We start from the raw sequence: 10165 nt of genomic DNA on the forward strand, positions 1-10165 counted from the left end.
TTGGTTGCTAGTCAATGCCTAAATGTGGAGAGAAGGTCATCTTTTGTAGCAATTTCAAAGAAAATTTGAGAAGGATTGACTTGGGAAGGAAGGAAAAGAAATATTTGACATCAAGCCTAAATCCCTTCGAGGAAATCATTTGGGTAAGGGTCAAGGTCATCCCTTTTGAGGAGGTCAAAGGGATCGCAAATGGGTTCCATATACAAGAAATGTTGCAAAATCAAGGGAAAATGTTGACAAATATGGGGGAAATAGTTAGAAATACATTTAAAGCATGATTTATGTGATTGGGGGAATAAATGGGAAGCCAAACATAGAAATTGGTGCCAACATAGAGTTTTGGACAAGGTTGTAAGAAGAAAGGACCTTGATTTAAGTTATTAAATGCAAAAAAAGGTTTTAATATAGAAAACTACACTAAGGAGAGCTAAAAGTTCTTAAATGAAAGTGCTTCTATTTCAAGAAGGTACATTTAATTGCCACTTTAGCGGGAGTATGAAACAAGGCATATTCATGGTAAAGGGAGAGAGAGAATAAGAGAGATGATGAAGAATTAGGTGACAAATTGCAAAGAGATGGGACATCAATAAGCCTAAGGACATAAGCCCCCAAACTAAGGATCCTAACTCAACATGCATGCTAAAACAAAAAGAAAGCTAAAAACCAGACATAGAGATACAAAAAGGGGTTAGTGCTAAAACAAACTCCAATTCAACAGGTGAGAAAGACCTCAATTGAGAAATGCCTCACCCACTGATATCATCTCTAGTAAGATAATGCAAGAGCATAAGTGATCACATAGGGAAAATAAGAGTACTACCAAAGATGACATAAACTCCATTATATAAATATACTACCATGAAAGCAAAAGAGAAAGAGGATAGAAGTGATTACCTTATCTAGTAAGATTTAAATCTTGTTGTGAATCACCAAAGGAATAAGATTGAATAGTCTAGCAGGTTTATGTGCCCCATAGTCAATCCTAGAAAGGGACATAGGATTGAATGGTCTAATAGGTTTGTGTTCTTGATAATCAATCCCATAAAAAAAAAAGATAAGATCATATGGTATAGCGGGGTTGTATGCTCGGTATTCAATCCTACAAAACTTTGCATGCATGTGTATATGTGGTCCTCATGAAGGGATTCCCCTCCATTATCCATAAAGAAATATTTTTGATCTCTGTGGATGGGTCTAGGTTAGGTATTTGTAGAGATCTATGTATGCAAATGTAAATTTGAGGGTGGGACAAGGGCCACTTACACCTGTCAGGGATAACTTGCAACAAAAATAAAAGTAAAATGCATAAATATAAAACAAAGGAGAGTGTATGTATGTCCCCCTTGTTATGATGACTATGTATCCATAGACATCATAAGGAAGATAATCAAGGATCAATACTTCTATAAATGAGGAGATAATCTTGAACAATAATGTATGCCACAAACTTAGTGAAGAATGTTGACTCTTACAAGCTAAGAAAATAGATAATCACAAAAGGATATTTCACTTATGAAAAGAGACCCTTGAAAGGAAGAGATCTTATTGACAAGAAATCTACCTTCTAGAGGAGTTTCTAAACAAAGATAATGTCTTCAAGACAAAAGAGGGGGAGGAGAACAAGAAGGAACCCATTTAGCCCCCTTCTCTCTAGGTGAAATAGAAATTATTGATGAAGTATGATAAACTTTGAAGCACATAGTAAGGGACAACATTTATAATGATTGTAGTTTAACAAATAAAGAAGAGGTGATGATGAAGGACATACACCTTTTGCATATAAGAGAGAATCTTGATCAAGACAACAATTCCATATAATAAAAGAATGTCACATTACAAAAAAAATGTCACTGTATTGAGGAGAGATGATCAAGGGAGAGAGAGAGAGAGAGAGAGAGAGAGGGAGAGAGAGAGAGAGAGAGAGAGAGAGAGAGAGAGAGAGAGAGAGTACAAACAACCTTTCCTTCCAAGTGTAAGGGAAAGATTGATGATGGGACACACCACCCTTACCAACTCATGACCAAAGATTTAACAACATAGAGATAAGGAGACGACAAAATGCTTCACAAATCATGCATTTATAATACTTAAAAATCCTTACAACATCACTTCTAAAAGAAGAGAGCTACAAATTCTTCAAGATGAGATAACTTCAACTTCTTACAATGTGGGCGAACTTACAATAAGGAAACCTACAAACTAAGGGCCTTCACGCTTAGAGCTTCCAAACCAGGAGCTTGCTTACAAATGCTCATGTTTCTTGCTTATATAGAATAAAAGGTATTACAAACAAAACCAATGTGAAATAAAAGGTAGATGCAACTACCTTGATAAAAATAGTAAATGTTTACCCAATTAGGACTAAGCACCACCATGTAAGCCAATTAAAAACTTACATTGTCTTTGTGGGCCAATAAAAAAATAGATTAGAGTGAACTACTAGATAAGATGTAACTACTTAGTTACAACTATTAAATTCATTCCACAAACTTCTAAAATGCCACCTATGAATCTTGATAAATGAAATAATCATTTTTAAAAATAGCTTTTTCTTTTAATGCCACTTATGCGTCTTGATAAATGAAATGATATTTTTTATCATTTTCATTTTTTTCTTTTTTCTCTTGCATTTTCCTAACTTTCTCTTCTCAAAAAATTTATTTATTTATATAACTTGCACATAAGAGCTTGCACACCAAGATCTTGTTTACAAATTCTCATATGCCTTATGTATATAGGTACTTACCAACCATGATATTACAAATACAACCAATGTGGCATAAAAGGTGTTGTAAATATTCAAGATATGATAGGTTACATAGAGGGGAGGGGTGAATTAGTAACTTCAAAACTTTAAACAATTTAATACTTCAACCATATATACTTTTCACCATTCATTCATCTAATCTACTGCATATATGAGAGATCAAACATTCATAGTACATGTACACAGTGATTTGGTAACCCAGAAACCTTCCAAATAGAAAGTAAAACTGGGTTGCGGATGATACCCAGAAAACTTCATTACTGTAATATGAAGTTGGCCTGTTAAGGCTTACATTGACCACTTTTGGTGATCTACCCTGTTAGGAGCACAAAGGACTACTAGGTCCACCTTGTTAGAGGATTTACAAACATACATTGAAGTATGCACTCTGTTAAGAGATTTATACAAAGATTGTTAAGTCTACCCTGTTAAAGGATTTACAAAACTGATTCACCTGTTAGGATGAAATAGTGGATCTACTTACAACTTGATTGCTAATTAGATCCTTGAAGTACAGATCACCTCTTGTGATTGATGAATCTTTACTGCTCTTGTAGACCTTGCTGAATACTCTGCTCTTCTACTGATTCACTTTCCTTCTTCTCAAAGCATTACATGTCTGTCTTGATACATCATACATACATTGTAAATGATATAATACATTACATATATACCATTCCAATAATTATAATTGTAAGGTCGGCCAAAACACAAGTGAACAAAATATTATTGAGTCGGCCAAACAGTAGAAACTCGGGTTCTTCATGCTGACTAGGTAACCTTCTGATACTCAGCATCCACTGCATTACTCAACATCGTCATGCACTTGGTAGAAGTGAAGGCTCGGTCCATACTAATCACACAATGTAGCTTGGAACTCGGTAACCATTGGAGACTCGATATATATAGTATTACTCAATAAAAATTAAATCTTTTGTTTACCTTGATTTCACTCGGTAAACACTATACTTCCATCACTTGGTAAAAACTGACTTCCATCATACAAACTAATGACTCGGTAGACACTGTGAAGCTTGGTGAACACTGTATGCTCGGTAGATACTACTGGGCTACACACTCACTTGGTAGCTTCATGAATGCTCGGTATGAACTACTTGATTGCACACTCACTCGGTAGCTTCAGGAATGCTCGGTATAAACTACTTAAGTGATGAACCTAGAAGGTAACTACTAAATGCTCGGTATACACTGTAGACTGAGTGATGAACTCGGTAATCATTCATAATCGAGTAAGTGTTGTCACTAATGAAAAATACAATATAATGCCAACAATCTCCCCCTTTGGCATTAGTGACAAAACACTTATAAGCCAAAACATATGTACATAACCTGACTCAATGAATTTTGGTTTTTCAAAATTGATCTTTGTAGAACTATTGCATATACATTTCTCTGTACCTACTTGATGACTTATAATGTATATACAAAGATACTTATGTACACATGCTAACTCTAATGAGTGCTAACTCCCCCTTTCACTTATAGTGATAACTCTCCTCATTTATTATTTTGATCTCTCCCCCTTTTTGACAATAATGCCAAAGGACTACATATATACAATTTATATGACTACACCAAAGTGAGATAGAAATTCTTGATGTACCTTAAGGATGGTGGCAAAAGTATTATCCCAACTCTGCTGCAAAATTTGATAGGTGGAGAGAGCAATTTGAACTTCTGCTGATAATTGGATCATGTGATCAGCCACTAAAAAGTTCTGATCTTGGACCAATATTTTGCAATGAGCAATATGTTTCTGCATTGTGTCCATGATAGAAAGGATCATGTTCTAGATGTCTATGAGTGCAGACCGGATCCTTGCTTCCTCTCTCAATAGTTCTACCTGTACATCTGCACTTGATTGCATATCAATGTCAATCTTATTTAGCTTATCCTTTATTTCTTTAGTAAAATCAAAAGCATCACAAAGTTTAGCAAAAAGTGATGTTGCATTATTAAAAGAATTTTCAAAATTACTCAAAGATGTTGATAGTTCAACTTTCTTGATTGCTATCTTTTGAACAATATGCTCTAGCATCTTATTATCAAATTTCCTTTCAACTTTTTCAATTAGTTTCTCTTGTCCGAAAGAATCTATATTAAATTTTTGTACTGCCTCTTCTAATTGAATCAAAATGTGTTGAGTAGAATCTACTTCAACACCAATAGCATCTATAATTATATCCTTGGCATTCTCAATTATTTTGTAATCCTTATCCCTTTTTTATCTTAACTATTTTTGCATAACTTTCATCTCTATGAGTTGACTGGTTAACCTCATCTCTTCAATGGTAGCATCATCATAGTCAATCTTTTGAATCACTATTTCTGTGTCTACGTCAATGTCTTCTCCAATTTCCTTTCCAATGATCAGAAGTTTTAATGGATGCTTTTGTTTAACTTTTGTGATTACTGGTTTAACCTTAGGAATAGACACAATAGTGGAGATAGAAGGGCTAGTAGTGAAAAATGGGATAGGATTTGAGGATTGAATGCCAATAGAAGTGCTAACCAGATAAAAAATTGAAACACTTCCCAAAAATGGTATCACACTTGGTAGAGTACCCATAGTAGTATCTGAACTAATTGGAGTTGTTGAGGATATAGATATTGTTGATGAAAACAAAATTGTAGAACTTACTGGTACACTCATTGTTGATGAAGGAGCTAAGGAGGTTGACTTGGTGGCTGAAGAGGTGATAGACAGCTTAGTAGATGAAGTGCTTGGCACATCTATTTCAGATAACTAGAGCTGGGAGGTGGCTGGTGAGGATTGAGCAATTGACGTGACTGTTGTGCTCACAATCTCACTTGTAGAAGCTATCTCCAAAGTAGATGTAACAGTCTTTGGTGGAGAGTGAGGAAGGGATGCAATAAATTTTGCTACAATTTTTACTGGATCTTCTTCATCTTTTTCTTCCTCAAGTGCTTCTTCCTCCTTGTCTTCTTCCTCTCTTTTTTTCGTTAGTGCATGCAGCTCTCCTGGAGTAACTGTGATGGATGGAGTGTTATCAAAATCATCGTTGTCACTGCTATCATTATCCTTGATTTCAACAAGATCACCACTGGGCTTTTGTAGATGATAGATGTTCTTCCACATGTTTGTTGCATCTCTTACAACATGTTCAATGTCCTTAATTAAAATCAAACATTTGTGAAATCTAATCATCATTTTACCTTCATTGTTCTTCATTGTTGCCTTTATTTATGCTTCAGTAAGACTCGATAGAAGATTCTTCAGGGATTGCTCATATATGTCCTTGACTGTTTGGGTGGCTGACTCCCATCTTGGTTGCAATCTCTGCAACAACTCTTTGGAGATTTGAGGGGCAAGCTGGTCTGGGGAGTATTTCAATTTTCTCATTTTATTGAGTACCAATTCCTCAATTTGCATTTTCTTTGCATCAGCCCTTGTTTCAAATTTCAATGCTTTAAAATTTGTGATGCCAGCTCCCTCTTCCAATTGTTTTAGCCTTTCCTCAAATGTGAGTGGAGGCCTGACAAGTACAGTTTCCTACTTGCCTTGTCTAGTTCTTCTAGAGAATACTGCATTAGGCTTCTTCTTAAGTTTGGTGATAATCACCTTCCCTTTCTTCTTGGGCGGTTCCTCTTCTTTTTCAGATTCAAGTTTTTCACCTTCTTCTTCTTCTTCTTCTTCATCCTCACCTTTTCCTTCGATAAGCATAAGAGGGCCGGTTGCAGTTTTCAACTTTGCTATCTTTCTCTTACCTTTGCTTATAGCCTGGGGTAGCTTGATTTCAAGCTCAATTCTAATCTTGGCTTCATCATAAGTGCCAAAGGCAAGAAACTTAGGATCTCCAGGTTCATTTACCAGTGCTTCAATAATGTCTCTAGCTTCATCAATATTAACCTCATAAGGAAGAGGTTTCACCTATGCAACTCAGGGTCTGACTGCCTAAATGTATACCTTATCACAGTCAACCATGAAGCATGCATCATCTTTGTAGTCTTCAACCAGTTTAGGTGGAATTTAGAACCTGTAGTTCATTCTTTCCTTGAAATCTTCAAAATAATTATCCATAACTTTTTCAAAGTTTTCACCCATGTCAGCAATAAACTCATTAATCTGATATAAAATTGGAATATCTTTTCTCCATACAACTGAGCCCTTTGATGGAATTTTTTTTTGAATATAGAAAAATAAACAAATTAACAGGGAACCAAATTTGTAGGGGTTATTTTTTGAAGTCCTTGTGCTTTCCATGTTCTTGTTCAATTGTTTCAACAACAATTTTGACAGGTCAAATTCAAGATTTTTCTTCACAATTTTGAATGCCAAATCAACAGCATCACAGGGCACACTATTCAAATGACTAGAGCTATAAATTTTGTGGGCAATGATGTGAATGCCAAACCTTAATTCAACATTAGATACAGTGCTGACCTTAAAACCTCTACTGTCCCATTCAGCTAGGGTTTTCTTTTGTAACTCCTCCTAACCTAGGGTTTTGGTAGTTTTCGCTTTACTTAGCATGGGGAGACCGGTAATCTTATGAATCATCTTCTTGATGGTTAACATTGGCTGCTCTAACCATAGTTTCCCATTATGAATATGACTGAGTATGTACCCGATCCAATTAATTTGGAAACTTCTTGGCATATGTGAGATATGGGTTAAACCTTTAGTCTCTAGATGCCTATGCTCAGGTTTCAAAGAGCCATCAACACTCATTTCTCCTAGGGCATTGTCCATCTCTAGGTTTCCAATGTCTTAAACAGAACATTTGAAATGTGTACAAATTTTTTTATGAGAAGTACCTTTGTGGAGTTTGTGATTGAGCTCCATTGGGGTCAAGTGATTCTGCAATTGCTGGGACTAGGTTGAAATCTAGCACCTTCCACTCCACACCTTTGACTAGCATTTCTGAACCTCTTTTTGCCTTGGTGTTGCTGCTACTCTCGAATGCCATCACTGCTCGATAGGTGTAAGAAAATTTTGAACAAATTCTCCACTTGAAAATCGCTTGAAATCGATTGAAATTTGCTTTGGAATTGTTGGAAATTTCTTAGCTCTGTAATCGCGATGAAGAATGAAATCAAATTCTGCCCTTTTGACAAAAATTTTTTCATAAATGCTTGGTACGAAGGTAGCTGAGATGACATAGTGCTTGACAAGCTGTCATTCACTTGCTTGGTAGAAGCTTACAACTCGATGATCGAATAAAACTTTTATTGCTCCCCACCTAGCTTGGTTGAGTTTGTGACTAACCTTGCTCAGTATGACCTGATATCTCGTGACCTTTTGTATCTAAAATACTGATTGGATCTTTTTCTTTCTTTCATTTTGGAACTACTTGAGATATCACTTGAAGATGTAGTTCCATATCCTCCTTTATGAATCTAATTGGAAATGGTGGAGTCACCCACTTCTTGAGTGACTTGCCATCATTTGAACTGTTCTGCTCAGTAGATTTAGGAATCCAGTGTTGCCTCATTTGCTTCCAAATGTTTTCAGCTTTAGCTTTCTTTTCATCTTCAACTCTTCCTATGTTCATGCAGTTTTTAGCTATATGACCAAGTTTTGTACATGCATAGCACCTTACAATAGTGTCCTTCTTTAGGTGATGTCTTGCACAGTTTATACTAATATGTCCATATTCTCCACAATAATGACATCTGCACTAGGTATTGTAGTCCCATCCAAATATTGCTTTAACAAGTTGTTCGGCTGGATTGAATGATTTGGATTTGCATTGGAATGCCTTGTGACCATGCTTCTTGCATTTGTGACAATTTCTTTCAAATTTTGGTTTCTCCTTGCACTCATTAGCTTTATGACCATGCTGACTGCAATTGTAACATTTTCCATTGAATTTACCTTTTTCATTGCTCCAACACTTGTTTGATGTGTGACCTAACTTACCACAGTGATTGCGAGTAGGTCTTTGATTCCTTTGGGCACCTTGTTTGGAGATTTCACCTTCTTCCTTATAACCAAGTCTAGCTTTACCTTTTTGTCTATGAAGATTCTGCTCACTTTTTTTATTTAATTGAGTCATGTCTGCTTGAGATTTCATCATTCTCTCATTGATTTTTTTTTAAAGTATTTAGGTCATTTTCTAGACTTTCATTGATTTGTCTTTCAGATTTTAAGTCACTTTGTAATCTTTCATTGATTTTTCTTTTAGTGATTAAATTAGTCCCCAGGCTTCCATTTTTAGATCTCAAATTCATAATTTCTTCATTTGCATTAGATAGTTGATCCACAAGATCTTCATGCTGATTGGATTGATTATTTCTTGTCTCTAAGTCTTCAGTTGCCTTGTTTCTCTGTTCCAAAACTTCACATAGCCTGATTGATTGGATTTATTGTTCTCTTTTAAGCTTTCTTACTTCTTCCTGCAGAGGGCCATTTTTGCTAGGATTTCCTTGATTTCCTCATTAGCTTCATCTGAATTTCTTGATGGTAAAAGGTCTTCAATTTTTTCTTCAACATACTGATGGTCATTCATTTGTCTTGCAAGTTCCTTCCTTCTCTTCAGGGATTGAGAAAGATTCTCCTTTGCTTCTTTGAGTTGAGCCATGGCCATTTCCAGATCTAGCTTTTCATTTTCAATAGCTTTATCAAGTCTGAATATCTCCATTGTCCTTGATCTTTTCTCAAGCTGTCAAAATTTATCTTGAGAACCACAAAAGCTCTGATACCAATTGTTGTAAATATTCAAGATATGATAGGTTACTGAGAGGGGAGGGGTGAATCAGTAACTTCAAAACTTTAAACAATTTAATACTTTAACCATATATACTTTTCACCACTCATTCATCTAATCTATTGCATAAATGAGAGATCAAACATTCATAGTACATGTACACAGTGATTTGGTAACCCAGAAACCTTCCAAATAGAAAGTAAAATTGGGGTGGGGATGATACTCACAAAACTTCATTACTGCAATATGAAGTTGGCCTATTAAGGCTTACATTGACCACTTCTAGTGATCTGCCCTATTAGGAGCACAAAGGATTGCTACGTCCACCTTGTTAGAGGATTTACAAACATACACTGAAGTATGCACTCTGTTAGGAGATTTATGCAAAGACTGTTAAGTTTACCCTATTAAAGGATTTACAAAACATATTCACTTCTTAGGATGAAATAGTGGATCTACTAACAACTTGATTGTTAATTAGATTCTTGAAGTACAAATCACCTCTTGTGATTGATGAATGTTTACTGCTCCTTGTAGACCTTGCTGAATACTCTGCTCTTCTACAGATTCACTTTCCTTCTTCTCAAAGCACTACATGTTTGTCTTGATACATCATACATATATTGTAAATGATATAATACATTACATATATACCATTCCAATAATTATAATTGCAAGATCGGCCAAAACACAAGTGAACAAAATA

The sequence above is a fragment of the Cupressus sempervirens genome, chromosome 1, assembly GCF_028749045.1.
Source record: "Cupressus sempervirens isolate cs-2001-9-10 chromosome 1, ASM2874904v1, whole genome shotgun sequence".
Classification (NCBI taxonomy): Eukaryota; Viridiplantae; Streptophyta; class Pinopsida; order Cupressales; family Cupressaceae; genus Cupressus; species Cupressus sempervirens.